We start from the raw sequence: 17,813 nt of genomic DNA on the forward strand, positions 1-17,813 counted from the left end.
TGTTACATAAAGTATAATGTGTATAGATACATAGGCCTACATAGAAATTGGATTGCAACCAAAAAGGGGCGCAATGTCAACATAGAGCAAGCTGCACGCACCTAATGAGGTGGACAGGAAGATCATGAATGTAATGAGGAGCCTGCTCCTCCCGGCTCCACAATAAGATAAGTAAAAATAAGTTCAAATTTACCTTCCAGCAGCCCCTCTCAAGGTCTGCTGTTTGGCTGCTAAGCGCCTGAAGAAACTGACCGTGGCATGCACGGCAGAGGAGCTTTTACCAATAAGGCGGGTGGTGCACTTCCACCGCAGAATAAGCGCACGCATGCGGCGTGCCATGTTAGACACTTGGGCACCCATTTTACGCCTGTAAAATGGGCGTAGAGCAATCCAATTTCTAGGCCACAGTTTTTTTTAAAAAGATTTTTGGGTCATGCTTAATCAGTGAATGACACACCATATGTTAGAATACTGTTGTAGCTGATGAAATAATAGTCCTTTTATGTGACATGGGGCTATGTAGGTAGCTTTGAACCAGCACCTGGGGCTTTTCACCAGAGGATGATTAGTAATAATGAAAACTCTTACCTTCACTATTAGATCCAACATGATTCCAACTAGTGGGTGATAAAACTTTAACATCACCGAAAGCCCAAAGAACACATCAATGAGGCTTTTTACTTCATATCATTAGACAAGGATGTAAACAACTGCACACTTGAAAAACAATGTTAATGAATTGATGAATTTTAGTCCCTTTACTTGCAATGTCACTTTTAGTGAAATATTTGTATGTATGCAGATTATCCATAATTAGCTCCACCACTGAGTAGTGATGTGAGAGGTGCCATAGATCTTGTTGTTACTCACTTCACTCTGTTGGCTGTGAAATCTGTTAAAGGATAGTCAACCTGCGCTTCCTGGCAGATTTGAATGTGCTATGTACTCCTGATATCAAAAGCTGTGCCTCGGGAAAAATAAATCTTTGTCTAAACTGCAGAAGGGAGAACAATTTACAGGCTGTCTATTCGTCTCTTCACTGGTGGTGTTTTCCCAATCTGGCCTTCTACTTTTGTGTGTGCTTCAGTTAATCATTTTATAACATGACTTTAAGGGGGAAAAATTCAGTTGTTTGCGCCTCCCGTTAGTGCCTTAAAAGGGCGCTAATGGGGCGCAAAGAAACTAGCGCCCGGGCGCAGTGATGTTTGCGCCGCTCGCGAAATTAACTAGCCATTTTGCGGCGGCGCTAAACACTACCACCACGATCTCCTGCGCCGGCAGATTGTGACGTCAGTTGAGTGCGCAACGCCCCGTTATCGCTCCGGACCGGATATTGAGTGGCGCCCCCTGCCTTACCGCCTGCCGCTAGCAATGACAGGTTGAGGGGAGCGTTATGCTGTCAGAAAGGGACTAGGGGAGCGCTATTTAAAGGCGACCGCTTCCTGCCTTTTTTTGTCGGTGACATTTTTGCACCATGCATTCTGAGAGAGAGAGAGAGAGAGAGAGACTTCTGGAGAGATTCAACGCTTTGTGAAGGAGTTTTGAGTACTGAGTAGCACTTTGCAGGTTTATTTTAATTTGCCTTTCCTTGCTTCGCCAGCGGTCTGAGGTAGCGCCTCGCTCCTCGGCCTTTGCGCCTTAAGACAGGTGTGAAGCGCCTGATTTAGCACTCCAATCACCTCCAGGGGCGATAAAAGCCAAGTTTGCTGTCAGAGGCGATAATTAGCGCCAGGCGCTAAACTTTGCGCATGGCCGATAATGGTGCCCCAAATGGGGCGATACCGAATTTTTCCCCCTAAATGTGGTACACACAAAAATAGTAGCCAGGCGTTTAGTGGCATTGCAATTTGGACCATCAATCCATTACACTATAGATTAATATAGTGCCCCGAGCCCCAGGTGGGCAGAGGAAACGCTTCAAGGACACCTTCAAAGACTCCTTGAAAAAGTGTAACATCCCCACCGACACCTGGAAATCCCTGGCCCAAGACCGCACAAAGTGGAGGAGAAGCACCTGGGAAGCCGCCGAACACCTCGAGTCTCTTCGCCGGGAGCAAGCGGAAGCCAAGCGCAGGCAGCGCAAGGAGTGCACGTTAACCCAAGCACCTGGCCCACCCGCCCCTTCAACCACCGTCTGCCCCATCTGTGACAGAGACTGTAGGTCCCGCATTGGACTAATCAGTCACCTGCGAACTCCTTTTAATGTGGAAGCAAGTCATCCTCGGTTCCGAGGGACTGCCTAAGAAGAAGAAGACATTATAGAGCCATCAGCTCCCCATCCTAGTCAGATTATCAGGGAAGGGCTAAGAAGTAAGAGGTAACTCCTCCTGAAGGAAAGAGGATAGGTCAAAGAATGAATAAGCCCACACCATTCTAATGTACCTTGAACAGCTAGTTAGATAGTGAATGTTGGCAGAAGCCTGGAAGAAAACTGTTTGTCTCCCTTCTTCATTAGGAAATAGCAAGTGGAAAATGCCAAGAGTGGGGAAAAATAAAACAAATCATTTTGAAACAAAAGGGAATAAATTATAAACTAGAGCTACTTTCCTTCCAGCCTCTGGCTGCTATCGATCTAAAGATGCTACTGTAGGAATGGCTAGATTCCTAACTAAAGGACTGAGGTCGAGTCAGTCTATCAAACAAACGATGTTTAATACTAATCAACAGAGTTTAAAATGAAAACACAGGGGAACTACATTACAGGTCTGTACTCTTTGCTGGCTCCACGAGGACTGGCAAGGGCGGCTCCCCAGCCTGACGTCATGACGTCATCACGTTTTCCCGCTGCTGGAGGATCACGTGATCAACGTGATGATGTCATCGCGTTTGGTCTCATTCTTAAAGGAACCACGCTATCTACATGCAATGATATGAACAAAGATACAGATTCATTCTGTAGCTAATAATTTGTTAAAGATAATTATGTACATTAGATCAGAGTCCCCCTGGTGGCTCCACCACATGCGCCCCCCCAGAATTGTCTTTAACAGTAAAAGTCAATCGACTAGGGGGTCTGACAAGCCTGTCAGAGCGACTCCTGTATTCTTGGAGTGGACGTTGTTGAACAGCGGGCGGGCTGCCGGATGGAAGCCTTCGGTCTGGCGTGGATGCAGCGGGAGGTCGACCACGTCGTGGTGGCTGCGCAGTCTCTACTGGCCGGTCGATGTCCAGGTGTGCCGGTTTGAGACAGTCAATGGATATGTAGTCGGGTTTACCACCGATGTCTACAGAGAAACTCTTGTCGCCTGTCTCCAGTACGTGAAAAGGGCCTGTGTAAGGGGCCTTGAGCGGATCCCTATGGGCATTATGACGAATTAATACAAATTCAGCATTCTTTAGCTCCGCTGGTATGTGTGAAGATGGAAGGCCGTGATGCGAAGTTGGGATAGGCGCAAAAGCCCTGGCTGTTTCCCGGTGGCTGCTGAGTTGTTCGGCTGCGGACCACGGCTCAGTTGGAAGCGGCAGGAAATCTCCCGGTACGCGGAGTGGCTGGCCGTACACGAGCTCCGCGGCAGACGATTGCAGGTCCTCTTTGGGTGCCGTGCGGAGACCCAACATGACCCACGGAAGCTTATCCACCCATCCGGCACCTTGGAGGCTGGCCCTCAGCGATGCCTTTAATGATCTGTGGAAACGTTCGCACAAACCGTTTGCTTGCGGGTGATAGGCCATGGTGCGGTGGAGCTTGGTGCCGAGACCCTGGGCCACAGCGTTCCAGAGCTCGGAAGAGAACTGTGGACCGCGGTCTGAAGAAATGTCCGCCGGAACGCTGAAACGTGCGACCCACGAGGAGAGGAATGCTCTGGCGACATCAGCGGACGTAGTAGACGCCAGAGAAAGTGCCTCTGGCCATCTAGTAGTACGATCGACCATGGTGAGGATGTGTGTGAACCCCTGCGACGGTGGCAGCGGCCCGACGAGGTCCACGTTGACATGGTCGAATCGATGTTCTGGTACTGCGAACGTGGCCAATGGGGCCTTAACGTGACGTTGCACCTTAGACATTTGACAGACGACACAGGTGTTAGCCCAGTCGCGGATATCCTTACGCATTCCTCTCCAGACAAACTTAGCCGACATTAATTTTTGAGATGCCTTCACGCCAGGATGCGAAAGCCCATGTATGGCGTCGAAAACTTTGTGGCGCCAGGCGACTGGAATGATCGGGCAGGGATCTCCCATGGAGACATCGCAGAGTAACGAGGTGCCAGCAGCGTGGAATTGCACATCGGTCGGTTGGAGGCTAGAGGTGTCGGTGCGATACGCCTGTGTTTTAGGGTCAGATGCCTGATCGGTAGCCATGAGGGCATAATCGATGCCGAGCTGGACCGCCCGTACGGTCGCGTGAGAAAGGCAATCAGCTACCAAGTTGTCCTTGCCAGCTACGTGTTGGACGTCTGTCGTGAATTCTGAAATGAAAGTTAGCTGTCGCTGCTGTCGAGCCGACCACCGTTCGGCGGCCTTGGCCATGGCGAAGGTCAGTGGTTTGTGATCTACAAACGCAGTGAAGGGACATCCTTCTAACAAAAAATGGAAATGGCGGATAGCCAGGAACAGCGCCAGCAACTCCCGGTCGAAAGTGCTGTATTTGCGTTCGTTGCGCCGGAGTTGGCGGCTGAAAAATGCCAGTGGTTGCCACGTCCCGTTGACCCACTGTTCCTGCACAGCACCTATGGCATAGTCGGAAGCGTCGGTGGTAAGGGCGATGGTGGCACCTGGCAGAGGGTGCGCCAACATAGTTGCATTGGCTAGAGCGGTTTTTGTGTTGTCGAAAGCGTTGTCCATTTCGATTGTCCAGGCTATTGTATCCTTTCCAGCCTTGCCTTTGAGGGCCTCATAGAGGGGCTGCATGAGTCGTGCTGCCTTGGGCACAAAGCGGTTGTAGAAATTCACCATGCCCGGGAATTCTTGAAGAGCCTTGGTGGACTGCGGCCTTGGGAATGCCGTAATTGCTTCGACCTTTGACTGCAGCGGAATTGCGCCCTCCGAAGTAATGCGGTGGCCCAAGAAGTCAATCTGTTGTAGGCCGAACTGACACTTGGCCAGGCTGATTATGAGGCCATGTTGGCTGAGGCGCCGAAAGAGGGTGCGGAGATGGCAGACGTGTTCCTCTTTGGTAGAGCTGGCTATCAGGATGTCGTCAAGGTAGACAAATAAAAAGGGAAGATCCATTAGTCGTTGAAAAGCCTGTGCGGCGTTCTTGAGCCCAAATGGCATCCGTAGAAACTCGAACAGTCCAAAGGGAGTGATGACAGCAGTTTTCTGGACGTCCTGCAGGTGTACGGGAACTTGGTGGTAGCCACGGACGAGGTCGACCTAGGAGAAGATTGAGTTTCCTGCCAAATGGGCGGAGAAATCCTGTATATGCGGGATCGGGTACCAGTCGGGAGTAGTGGCGTCATTAAGGCGTCGGTAGTCCCCGCATGGCCGCCATCCACCACCAGGCTTCGGACGATGTGGAGAGGCGAGGACCAGGGACTATTCGACCGGCGAATAATCCCCAGCCGTTCCATCGTGGCAAACTCTGCCTTCGCAGCCACGAGCTTGCCGAGTTCCAGGCGCCGAGCTCGTGCGTAAACTGGAGAGCCAGTCGTAGTAATGTGGTGTTCGACACCATGCTTAGTGGCCGAGGAGGAGAAAGTGGGCTTGGTCAGCTCCGGGAATTCACCTAATAGGCGAGTGAACTCGTCCAGCAAGGGCAACGCGCAGGAGACAGTGTGCGACGTTGCGGAACTGCGGAAGCAAGGGATGGAGTGGAAGGTGGCCGCGTTGACCAATCGACGATTTCTTACATCCACCAAGAAGCTGTTGGCGCATAAGAAATCCACGCCGAGGATGGCTTGCGAAACCTTGGCTGTAATAAATTCCCACTGAAACCGTTGCCTGCCGAAGCACACCTGGACCCGCCGTTTGCCAAAGGAACAAATGGCCCCGCCATTAGCTGCCACGAGGGAGGGGCCGTGCATCCCAAACTGAATATCGAGTGCTGAGGCAGGAAGGATGCTACACTGCGCCCCGGTGTCACATAAAAAGCGCCGGCCTGAGAGGGAATCTGTAATGTAGAGGAGCATCCCGGAATTCCCAATCGCCATCGCAGCCGCGGAACGTCCCTCAAACTCAGTCCTGCTTTTCTGGAGTTGCTGCTGATGTTGATGTCGGTTTTCTTTTAGGCGCGAAACTGCAGGGAAGGCGGCAGCCTCTGGCTTTCGCACCGAAACGAGCGTGGTAAAAACACAAGCCGGGGGATGGAGGCGTCAGGGCGGCGTTCGTGGGGGAGGGGTGCCTCGTGGCGGTGCAGGATTGCTGCGTGACCGCATAAATCGTATTTGCTTCTGCAGCAAGTGCTGCGCAATCTGTGGCTTCCGATCTGGCAAGGGCAGCCTGAACCTGCTCGGGTAGTTGACTCAGGAATAAATCCCGAAAGAGGAAACATTGTGGTTCTGAGCCAAGGAGCGTGAGCATCTGGCTCATTAACTCAGATGGCTTGGAATCGCCAAGCCCGGGCAAAGCGAGTAGCCAGCGGGCCCGCTCTGCCTTCATGAGCCCGAACACCTGTATTAACCGCGCTTTGAGAGTATTATACTTGCTGTCAACCGGGGGGTTTTCGAGCAGGCTGATGATCCGTGAGGCCGTAGAGCTGTCGAGTACGGAGACCACGTAAAGGTAACGGGTCTGATCCGCAACGATGTTTCGGAGATCGAATTGTGCTTCTGCTTGGACGAACCAGGAGGCCTCCTGTTGTTCCCAAAACTGTGGGAGCTTCAAAGCCACGGAGTTCGCATCCATGTTTTGTCGCGCTTCGCTTCTTCCACGAAAATTGTTCACGAAAATTCGGGGTCACCACTGTAGGAATGGCTAGATTCCTAACTAAAGGACTGAGGTCGAGTCAGTCTATCAAACAAACGATGTTTAATACTAATCAACAGAGTTTAAAACGAAAACACAGGAGAACTACATTACAGGACTGTACTCTTTGCTGGCTCCACGAGGACTGGCAAGGGCGGCTCCCCAGCCTGACGTCATGACGTCATCACGTTTTCCCGCCACTAGAGGATCACGTGATCAACGTGATGACGTCATCGCGTTTGGTCTCATTCTTAAAGGGACCGTGCTATGTACATGCAATGATATGAACAAAGATACAGATTCATTCTGTAGCTAATAATTTGTTAAAGATAATTATGTACATTATATCAGAGTCCCCCAGTGGCTCCGCCACACTACGTTGATAACTGATTTATGATCGTCACTTCATTCTTGAAATAATTCTCACTCTTTAGTTTCTGTAAGGTGTAGGGATTTTTGTGGGTTGGTTGTTCACCATGGTTATGGTTCTTTCTGGCACTTGAAAATAATGGGGTAATTGTATGGGAGTGTTTATATATGGTGCAGGAAGAGAAGGTCAGATGGTATCAGACTTTGCAGTATCTTTCCCTATTGCTTCATACATGCCAACTAGCAGTCTATGTGGTAGCATTTGCTGTCAAAAATCAGCACAGACCAGGGCTTTCTTCTCATTGGTGCTCGAACCTGAGTATGTCTGCTACTGGAAGTGATTTGTGCTGCAGCTTAGTATAGTGCTATTCTCGCAAGGACAGCAGTTCCTCTACTACAGTATGCAGTGACCAGAATCACTTGCATTAGCAGCAGTACAACAGGTAGGAGAGACACTGAGAGTAGAGGAAAGGGGGAAAATGGATGAAATAAAAGGGAGAGAGAAGGGGAAACTGGATGACAAACAAGAGAGGGAAGTGGAAGTGTATGTCAAGAAAGGAGAGAGGGAAGGAAGAATGGCGAGGCGAGGGAATATCAAAATAAATGGCAACGAAGGTAAGAGAGATAGGGAAGTGATGGCATGGAAGGGGAGAGGAAAAGCAAAAATCGATTGCAATGAAGGGGAAGGAGGGGCAGAATCTGGGAGCAGTGCTTTGGGAAGGAGGGGGAAGCTAGAAGTGGTATTTTGGGGTTCCAGAAGAAGGGGATAGCCAGCATTAACTGAGAGAGAGTGGGAAGAGAGTGCTAGCATTTACTGAAATGAAAACAAAAGCGTGCCAGCATAAGTTTGGGGAAGGGATTGGTGCTGTCTTGAACTGAGGAATTTGGAGAGAGGAAAGGATGCCAGTTTGACCTGAGGGAGGAAAGAGGGTTCCAGCTTGAATGGAGGGTGGACGGAGAAGGAAAATTGAAAGGGGAAGAAGTGCCAGTGTCAATTGGGAGGGTTTGAAGAGAAGAAAGTGACTCCCAGAAAGAGTGGGGCATTGGATGGGGTACTGTCTCATTGAACTATGTTGTGAAAGAAAGACTTGCATTTATATAGCGCCTTTCACGACCACCGGATGTCTCAAAGCGCTTTACAGCCAATGAAGTACTTTTTGAAGTGGAGTCACTGTTGTACTGTGGGAAACACGGCAGCCAATTTGCGCACAACAAGGTCCCACAAACTGCAATGTGAAAATGCCCAGATAATCTGTTTTAGTGAAGTTGATTGAGGGATAAATATTAGCCAGGACACCGGGGATATCTCCCCTGCCCTTCTTCGAAATAGTGCCATGGGATCTTTTACATCCACCTGAGAGGGCCTCGGTTTAACGTCCCATCCAAAAGACGGCACCTACCTACAGTGCAGCATTCCCTCAGCACTGCACTGGAGCGTCAGTCTAGCTTTATGCACTCAAGTCTCTGGAATGGGTTTTGAACCCACGACCTTCTGACTCCGAAGTAAGAGTGCTACCCACTGAGCCACAGCTGAAGAGGGAGTAAAGTGCCTCTGAACTGGGGTGGGAGTTGGATGTAGGACAGTAACTGTTGAGGTAACTTTTCAAGAAGTATTGGCTTTGTTTGTCTGTTGAAAATCCAAATTTCATTTTGTTTTACATTACTTTTAAGTTAAATATCTATGAATTGTGATGTATAAAAGTGCTTAAAATTAATCTATTTTTAAGGAAAAAATGCAAAATGTTCCAGGGAAGCAATGCCTTGGACCCCCTAGAAATGTACTACTGTATCAAGGTTGTGCTTCAATGTTTGCATTTCCCCCATCAGCCTTTCATTAACATTTTTTCCTCCAATATGAAGGAAGGAAGGTTGGGTATAGCTACCTCTTATGTTACAAAAACTAATGTAACTATTTGTTATCATATGGCTTATAGTCAAGGCTATTCATGAGTTGTCGGCCTGCTGGGGAATCCGTCAGCTTTTTTGAAGTTGTTTGTCTGCTTTTGCTAGACTTCTATATTAGCATGTACATTGGTTCATCTGGCTGCTTGTAGTATATATAGTTTCCCTTAATTAAAAGAATGCTAATTATTAAATGTTATTGAGAAACCGAAGCATAATCTTATGTATGTAGTGAAAGGAATGTAGCATGCTTCAAGACTAACAATCAACCTGTTAACTCCCCTCTCCCCTTCGCTTAAGCTGGAAATGGAATTAATTGTCCACTCCTGATCTTTCTGACAGGTGCAAAAATTCATACAGGCAGACAGCTTAGGTTAAAACTACTAATCTGTATCTATTGTTAGCATCAAATTATACAGAATCAAAAATAAATCAATAGATAAAGGCCTAGAAATTCAGTATAGCCACTTTTGGGGCGGTAAAGTCGGGCGGCCGCTAAAGTTTGCGCCCGCCGGAAAGTGGAGTCCACTTCGCCGAAATTCAGTAGCTTTGGCCAAGGAGTTCGCTCGAGCGCTAAAACTGGCGTTGCACGGCTATCTTTAGGCGCTAAGCCGGCGGTGCAGACTGATACGGCCGGGCGCAGCGCAGGTGCGGTCATGTTTTGATTGACAGCAGACACCCTGGCGCCGGCCAGCTCTTAAAGGGGGAAGGGTCGACTTGGTCTGCTGCCACGCCCTGGATACTGCAGCCCTCCAGCTAGGCCTAAACACTGCTGCTGGAGAGAAATAGCGCCAGGAAGGATGCAGAGGGCCCGTGAGCGAGCACAGCGCTTCTCTGCCCATGATTTAAAGGTGCTGGTTAGGGCTTTGGAGAAGAGAAGCCATATCTTGTTCCCGGACAGTGGCAAGAAGCCTCCCAAGAGGGTGTACAGGAGAGCCTGGAGGGAAATCGCCCAGAGGGTCACAGCCAACAGCGATGTCCCCAGGACTGGTGTCCAATGCCGGAAAAAGTTTAACGACCTCACTCGGATTGTCAGGGTGAGTACCCTTTCCAGTGTCCTCCTCATCCTTGCATGTGCACCTCACATTATGGGCAAAGGGACCTCAAAGCCCTAATGGCCAGCCCTCATCCAGCAGCTATGGCACTGGCATGAACATCAATTGCACTTTCTGCACTTTACACACTGGCCAAGCTATTCGACCATGGGAGGCAGTGCATACAGCAACAGGGCACCACACTGGCCAAGCTATTCGACCATGGGAGGCAGTGCACACAACAGGGCACCACACTGTACTTAGAGGCCGTCCTTTCTCTTGCAGGCCAAGCTGGCCCAGAATCTGAAGAGCCGGACTGTCACCGGGGGAGGCCGTGCCCAGTTCCAGCAGCTCAGTGACCTGGAGGAGCGTGTGGGTCGAGTCATGGGTGCCCGGGTGATTGGCCCCGTTGCAATTGGAGATGCCGACCCTGTGCTGGGCCCCAATGGTAAGGACATGACCGTTTGGACCTCTCTCGTTCCCCTTGCGCTTCAGATCTACATCCTTTGCCATTGTCCGACCAATGCGCATAATGCCACCACTCATGCCTCCCTCGCTGACGCCCTGTCCTCACTCTAAAGCTACTCTTGTGCCTTCCTGCTTTCAGCTGGTGAGGAGGAGGTCCCTGAAGCTGCGAGTGTCAGTCCCTCGGAAGAGGAGGACGAGGAGGAGCAAGAGGAAGGCGGCACATCGGGGGAACCCTCATCCGCGCCAGGGGATGGCAATGGAGGGGACACGTGTTCCCTGGAGGAAAGCCAGGGGGAAGTGTTGCAGGGGAGTGTAGCTCCTGTGCCCAGTGGCGTCCAGCCAAGCGGGAAGGGTCGGCCAGCTCGGCTGCCTTCTCCCCAGAGGGGGGAAGTGTTGCAGGGGAGTGTAGCTCCTGTGCCCAGTGGCGTCCAGCCACGCGGGAAGGGTCGGGCAGCTCGGCGGCCTTCTCCCCAGAGGGGGGAAGTGTTGCAGGGGAATGTAGTTGCTGGGCCCAGTGGCGTGCAGCCACGCGGGAAGGGTCGGCCAGCTCGGCGGCCTTCTCCCCAGAGGGAGAGTCCAGCCTCCAGTCCGGAGACGGTCCTCGCCCAGGAGGTGCGCCTCCTTGATCAAATGTCCGCGGACTCGGATCGTCGGCACACCGAGTTCATGGGGGTTGTGGCACGGTTGCCTGAGGCCATTGAGTCTCTGGCTCATAGTGTGTCCGATTTCGGGACCTCACAGGCCAGGGGTTTCGAACAACTCGCGGCAGCACAGGCCAGGGGTCTCAAACAATTCGGGGCATCACAGGACGCGAGTCGGGCCGAATTCGGGGCATCACAGGACGCGAGTCGGGCCGAATTCAGGGCAGCACAGGACGCGAGTCGGGACGACTTCAGGGCAGCACAGGCAGCGAGTGGACAGTTGATCAGTGGTGCCGTGCAGTCACTGGCTGGTCTGATGCGGGCACAGACCAGGGCAGTACGGGCACTCACTGCTGCCACACTCGCTGTGTCACGCATGCATCGCCAGGGCACCCGCCGCGCTGCTGCAGCACAGCGGTCTGGCCTTCACCAGATTGCTGCGCTTGCTGCAGTGCCAGCTCGGCCGAGTGCCAGTGTCTCTGGCGACCAGCGAGCGCCTGCCATCAGCGAGCTTGCCCCCATTGCTGCAGCCGCCACTGCCACTCCCCCAGCAAAGCTGCGACGAGCTGCTGGAGAGACTGATGCTGCCCAGCCACAGCTGCAGCAGTCAGCAGCCGGCCCCTCGAGGGCCAGAGTTCGTCTAGGCCGACCCCCAAGGGCATCTGCCGTCACGCAATGTGCCCCTCAGGAGCCTTCCCCCAGCCTTGCAACACCCACAGGGCCCAGGTTGAGGCGGAGCAGCAGGTCGTCCAGGAGCCGGAAAAGGCTGGACAAGGACTCGCCCTCTCGGCACACAAAGTAGAGTGTGTTGGCAAATGTTTTTTTATATGGGGGTGCTTGTGCTGTCTATGGGGGGGGTTCTTTTGGTAAGGCCGAGGATGAAGGCCATTTGGATGGACAAGTTTTGTTATTCCTCCCCAGGTTGTGGGAGTGAGATATGTTTTTGACTGTTTTTTGGGGTTTCATGTGGGAAGGGCCCTGAGTTTGTTCAATAAAGCTTTTTCTTTATTCAGCTTGTCCATGTGTGATGTTTCAAGTGGTTGTTGCGTTAACCGGCTGAGGGCTTGCGGAGCGGCTGCATTCATGTGCCTTCATTGCCACAAGCCATTCCCTGACAGGGGGCCTAGAAGTGTCGTTCAATAAGCCGCCGACGGACGGCCCTTGGACCTTGTGGCTCCCTCCTGGGCTGGTACTTCTCCTCCTCCTCCTCCTCATGGTCCTCCTGCTCGTCCTCCTGAGGTGGTGGTCCAACGTGAGGTGGCAGTGCCTGAGTCCTGCGGATAGCCAGGTTGTGCAGCATGCAGCAAACGACGACGAACTGGGAGACTCTATCCGGCGAATACTGCAGAGATCCGCCGGAGCGATCCAGGCAGCGGAACCGTTGCTTGAGGATGCCAATCGTTTGCTCTATGATGTTCCTTGTGGCTTGATGGCTTTTGTTGTATGCCTCCTCAGCAGGGGTCCTGGGCGCGCGGAGCGGGGTCATGAGCCATGTACACAAAGGATAGCCTTTGTCCCCGATAAGCCATCCTCTTGGGGGAGGCTGTGCCTGGAACATGTCAGCCACAGTAGTCTGGCGCAGGATAAATGCATCGTGGCTGCTGCCTGGAAAGCGGGCATTGACAGCTAGGATGCGCTGTCTGTGGTCACACACCAGCTGTACATTGAGGGAATGGTAGCCCTTCCGGTTGCGGTAAACCTCGGCATTGTCGATAGGTGCCCGCAAAGCCACATGTGTGCAGTCAATGGCGCCCTGCACCATGGGGAAGCCCGCTGTTCTCGCAAATCCGACTGCACGCTGCTCCTGCCTCTCTAGGGTCATGGGGAAGGAGATGAATTGGTGTCTCCTTGTGAAAAGGGCATCGGTGACCTGCCGGATGCAGCGATGCACGGCGAACTGGGATATGTTCGCTATGTCCCCAGCAGCGGCTTGGAAGGAGCCGCTTGCATAAAAGTTCAGAGCCACCGTGACCTTCACTTCCACCGACAGAGACGTTCTGCTCATCAGCTGTGGACGCAGATCTCTGTGAAGCAGCTGGCAGATCTCTGCAACCACCTCCCTTCTGAAGCGCAGCCTCTTAACACACTGCGCGGCAGTCATGGTGAGATAGGACACCTGGCGGTATTCCTTGAGTGGGTAAGGCCTACGTTGCCGACGCCTGATGGCCCCTCTGCGTCTAGGCATGGCTGCCCCTCTCACACAGCGTCTGCGAGCCCCTCTCACGCAGCGTCTGCGAGCCCTTCGCACATATTGCTGGAACTGAGGGTTGGAACCCCATGCAGCCCCCATAATATACTTGCAAACAGTGAAATCACAATGAGTCAAATTTCCAAGCTCTGGCCAGAAGCCAAAAATACCTCTCCTATGTTGGCCCAAATCAGTAAGGTCTCTTCCTTGGTCTCTGTCCAGAAATCCGTTGCACTAAAGCCATTGCAGCAAAATGGCTGGCCTTTAAAGTTCAGTCTAAGTGCCCTTTAATTAGCGCTCCCCGAGGCCCGCAGGGCCTCTGCTGCGTTCCACTTCACAGTTCTTAACAGCGCCACGCCCACATTGGGCGGGCGCCACTGAAGTTCCGGTTTGGGGCGCACAAACGGCGTTGCACGACGAAATGACGTCATAAGTTGCGCGCGCAGCTGAGCGCGCGCAAACACTTTGCGCCGGCGCTAAATGTCTACTGAAGTTGGGCGTAGGCGCAGATCGTTCTGCGCCCGGCCGCTAAGTGCCTAGCGCTCGAGATCTACTCCTCTTATGGCGCTAACGGCTGGCGAACGCAACTGAATTTCTAGGCCAAAATATCAATACCACGACAACAACTTGTATTTATATAACGCCTTTAACGTAGTAAACCGTCCCAAGGCGCTTCACAGGAGTGTTAAAAGACAAAAAAAATTGATACCAAGGCACATAAGGGGAAATTAGGGCTGATGACCAAAAGCTTGGTCAAAGAGGTAGGTTTTAAGGAGCGTCTTAAAGGAGGAAAGAGAGGTAGCGAAGTGGAGAGTTTTAGGTGGGGAATTCCAGAGCTTAGGGCCTAGGCAACAGAAGGCACGGCCACCAATGGTTGAGCGATTACAGTACCATACTTTATCTCTGATATTTTAAACTATTTCCTGAGACCCACATAACAAAACATTTCAGAATTTTTAGAGTCCTTTTTTAGAGAATGATTTAATTGAGATTTGGATAGATATAAGCATGAATACTAGGTACTGTGGAGTTTCATCTCACCATTGTGACGTGGAGGTAACCAGCTGAAGTGTGTGAACTACAGAACTGACCAACTGTCTTGTATTTACCACAGCACCAAAAGCTGTCAATCAAGCCATTTTCAAAGGTACAATGAAGCATCTTGAATATTACATCATTTGAAACACACCTCACCCAGGTCTAGCATACCCAGGAACTGCTCATTGCTACAGTAAATGCATTACCTTTCCCTTATATAACTATTTATCAGATCAAACAACCTGGTCTGACTTCTTGCAGGTATCCTGACTCTATGCTCAGCTACTGGTCTTTTGAGGAAAGGTTTTCCATTTTAACCCTAGTTAGTTCAAAATTATTCACATTTCCTTATTAACTGCAAGAAACCTGGAGATTGTGTACACTGAGAATGAACCACCTGAAGGAATTGATGAAGGTAGATTCAAGTTATCAGCAAAAAGGTAGAAAGCAGCGAAGTATTCTTGTCGGCTATCCCGAGTGGCTGACTTGTAAGATGTAATTTTCTAGCTTTTCACTTCCAGTGTAGCGTCTTGCCCGCTGGCAGGACATATAGGAAATTTGGGTGAGTGCTGGGCAATATTTTCTGAATGTTTACATTAGCCAGAAGTTGAAGTCAGACAATTACCACTTCAGTACCCAGAAAATGGGACTGTTTTAAAGAAGGTATTAGGGTTGGAGAGAATAGACGAGGAGTAGTTGAGGCAAATAGCATAGATACATTTAAGGGAAAGCTAGATAAGCACATGAGGGAGAAAGGAATAGAAGGGTATGCTGATAGGATTAGGTGAAGAGGGGTGGGAGGAGGCTTGTGTGGAGCACAAACGCCGACAGACTAGTTGGGCCGAACTGCCTGTTTTTGTGCTGTAGACTCGATGTAATAAAATGTAATTGATATGAAGAAGGAAATTGATAAGAAGAGAAAAAACTAACTCCCGAGGAGCCCATGAGGTAGTGGAAAAGTAATAAGTAATAATTAATAGCTTTAGTAATGGACCTTTTACTGATAAATTGTTAAGTGCACAGTGCCAGATTCTGTCAAAGGATTTGAAGATTTCCAAGGAAATGAAAGATGATTAACCAAACTGTTCAATGAGAAAACTTAGAGGTTAAGTAATATAGGCAATAATATTATCGTTAAACAGACTTGCTGAAAACCATACAACAACAACTTGTATTTATATCTTCTTCTTAGGCAGTCCCTTGGAACCGAGGATGACTTGCTTCCACACTAAAAATGAGTTCTCAGGTGACTGATGAGTCCAATGCGGGACCTGCAGTCTTTGTCACAGGTGGGGCAGACGGTGGTTGAAGGGGTGGGTGGGTGGGGTGCTTGGGTTGATGTGCGCTCTTTCTGCTGTTTGCGCTTGGCTTCCGCTTGCTCCCGGCGAAGAGACTCGAGGTGTTCAGCGGCTTCCTGGATGCTTCTCCACTTTGTGCGGTCTTGGGCCAGGGATTCCCAGGTGTCGGTGGGGATGTTGCACTTTTTCAAGGAGGCTTTGAGGGTGTCCTTGAAGCGTTTCCTCTGCCCACCTGGGGCTCTCTTGCTGTGTCGGAGCAGTGCGCTTGTTTTGGGAGTCTCGTATCGGGCATACGGACAATGTGGCCCGTATTTATATAGCGCCTTTAACGTCCCAAGGCGCTTCACAAGAGACAAAAATAAGACAAAAATTTGACACCGAGCCACATAAGGAGAAATTAGGGCAGATGACCAAATGCTTGGTCAAAGAGGTAGGTTTTAAGGAGCGCCTTAAAGGAGGAAAGAGAGATAGAGAGGTGGAGAGGTTTAGGTAGGGAATTCCAGAGCTTAGGGCCTAGGCAACAGAAGGCACGGCCACCAATGGTTGAGTGATTATAATCAGGAATGCTCAAGAGGGCAGAATTAGAGGAGCGCAGATATCTCGGGGGATTGTGAGGCTGGAGGAGATTACAGTGATAGGGAGGGGTGAGGCCATGGAGGGATTTGAAAACAAGGATGAGAATTTTGAAATCGAGGCGTTGCTTAACCGGGAACCAATGTAGGTCAGCGAGCACAGGGGTGATGGGTGAACGGGACTTGGTGCAAGTTAGGACACGGGCAGCCGAGTTTTGGATGGCCTCAAGTTTACGTAGGGTAGAACGTGGTAGGCCAGCCAGGAGTGCACTGGAATAGTCAAGTCTAGAGGTAACAAAGATGAGGGTTTCAGCAACAGATGAGCTGAGGCAAGGGCAGACACGTGCGATGTTACGGAGGTGGAAGTAGGTGGTCTTAGTTACACTGCGGATATGTGGTCGGAAGCTCATTTCAGGGTCAAATATGACACCCAGGTTGCGAACCGTATGGTTCAACCTCAGACGGATGTTAGAGAGAGGGATGGAGTCAGTGGCTAGGGAATGGAGTTTGTGGCAGGGACCAAAAACAATGGCTTCGGTCTTCCCAATATTTAATTGAAGAAAATTTTTGCTCATCCAGAACTAGATGTCAGACAAGCAGTCTGACACTTTAGAGACTGTGGAGGGGTGGCGAGAAGTGGTGGTGAGGTAGAGCTGGGTGTCATCAGTGTACATGTGGAAACTGACGCTGTGTTTTCGAATGATATCACCAAGGGGCAGCATGTAGATGAGAAATAGGAGGGGGCCAAGGATAGATCCTTGGGGGACACCAGGGGTAACGATGCGGGAGCGGGAAGAGAAACCGTTGCAGGTGATTCTCTGGCTACGACTAGATAGATAAGAATGGAACCAGGTGAGTGCAGTCCCACCCAGCTGTATGACAGTGGAGAGGCATTGGAGAAGGATGGAGTGGTCAACCTTGTCAAAGGCTGCAGACAAGTCAAGAAGGACAAGGAGGGATAGTTTACCTTTGTCACCGTCACAAAGGATGTCATTTGTGACTTTGATGAGAGCCGTTTGGTACTGTGGCAGGGCGGAAACCTGATTGGGGGGGATTCAAACATGGAGTTGCGGGAAAGATGGGCACGGTTTTGGGATGCGACAACACGTTCAAGGACTTTGGAGAGGAAAGGGAGGTTGGAGATGGAGCAGTAGTTTGTAAGGACGGAGGGGTCAAGGGTTGGTTTTTTGAGGAGGGTGCGATGACGGCAGATACTGGTGATTAGTGGTCATCTGAAAGTTAACACTAGTCTACATAACTTTAGAAAGGACCAATCTAAGGGCAATTGGTTGGTGGTTTGAAGAACTATCGTTCTTAGGGATACAGTGAACATTAAAAAATTTCCATGAGAAGGAAAGGCAAACTGTCAGAAATGTTACATAAATATAGAATAAAATCAGAAATAGAAGAAGCAGATGCAACGGGTAGGTTTGGGTATCTAAGAAGATGAGTTAGGT

At 50.6% G+C, this 17,813-nt stretch overlaps 1 protein-coding gene across 12 annotated transcripts in view; it reads left to right on the forward strand.

Annotated features, from left to right (window-relative positions):
- The window catches only part of dlg2 (discs, large homolog 2 (Drosophila)), a 1,642,261-nt gene that overhangs the window by 1,306,391 nt on the left and 318,057 nt on the right, over positions 1-17,813 (forward strand). The window lies entirely within an intron of this gene.

Source organism: Somniosus microcephalus, chromosome 10, assembly GCF_052327205.1.
Source record: "Somniosus microcephalus isolate GS21.2 chromosome 10, FLI_Smic_1.0, whole genome shotgun sequence".
Lineage (NCBI taxonomy): Eukaryota > Metazoa > Chordata > Chondrichthyes > Squaliformes > Somniosidae > Somniosus > Somniosus microcephalus.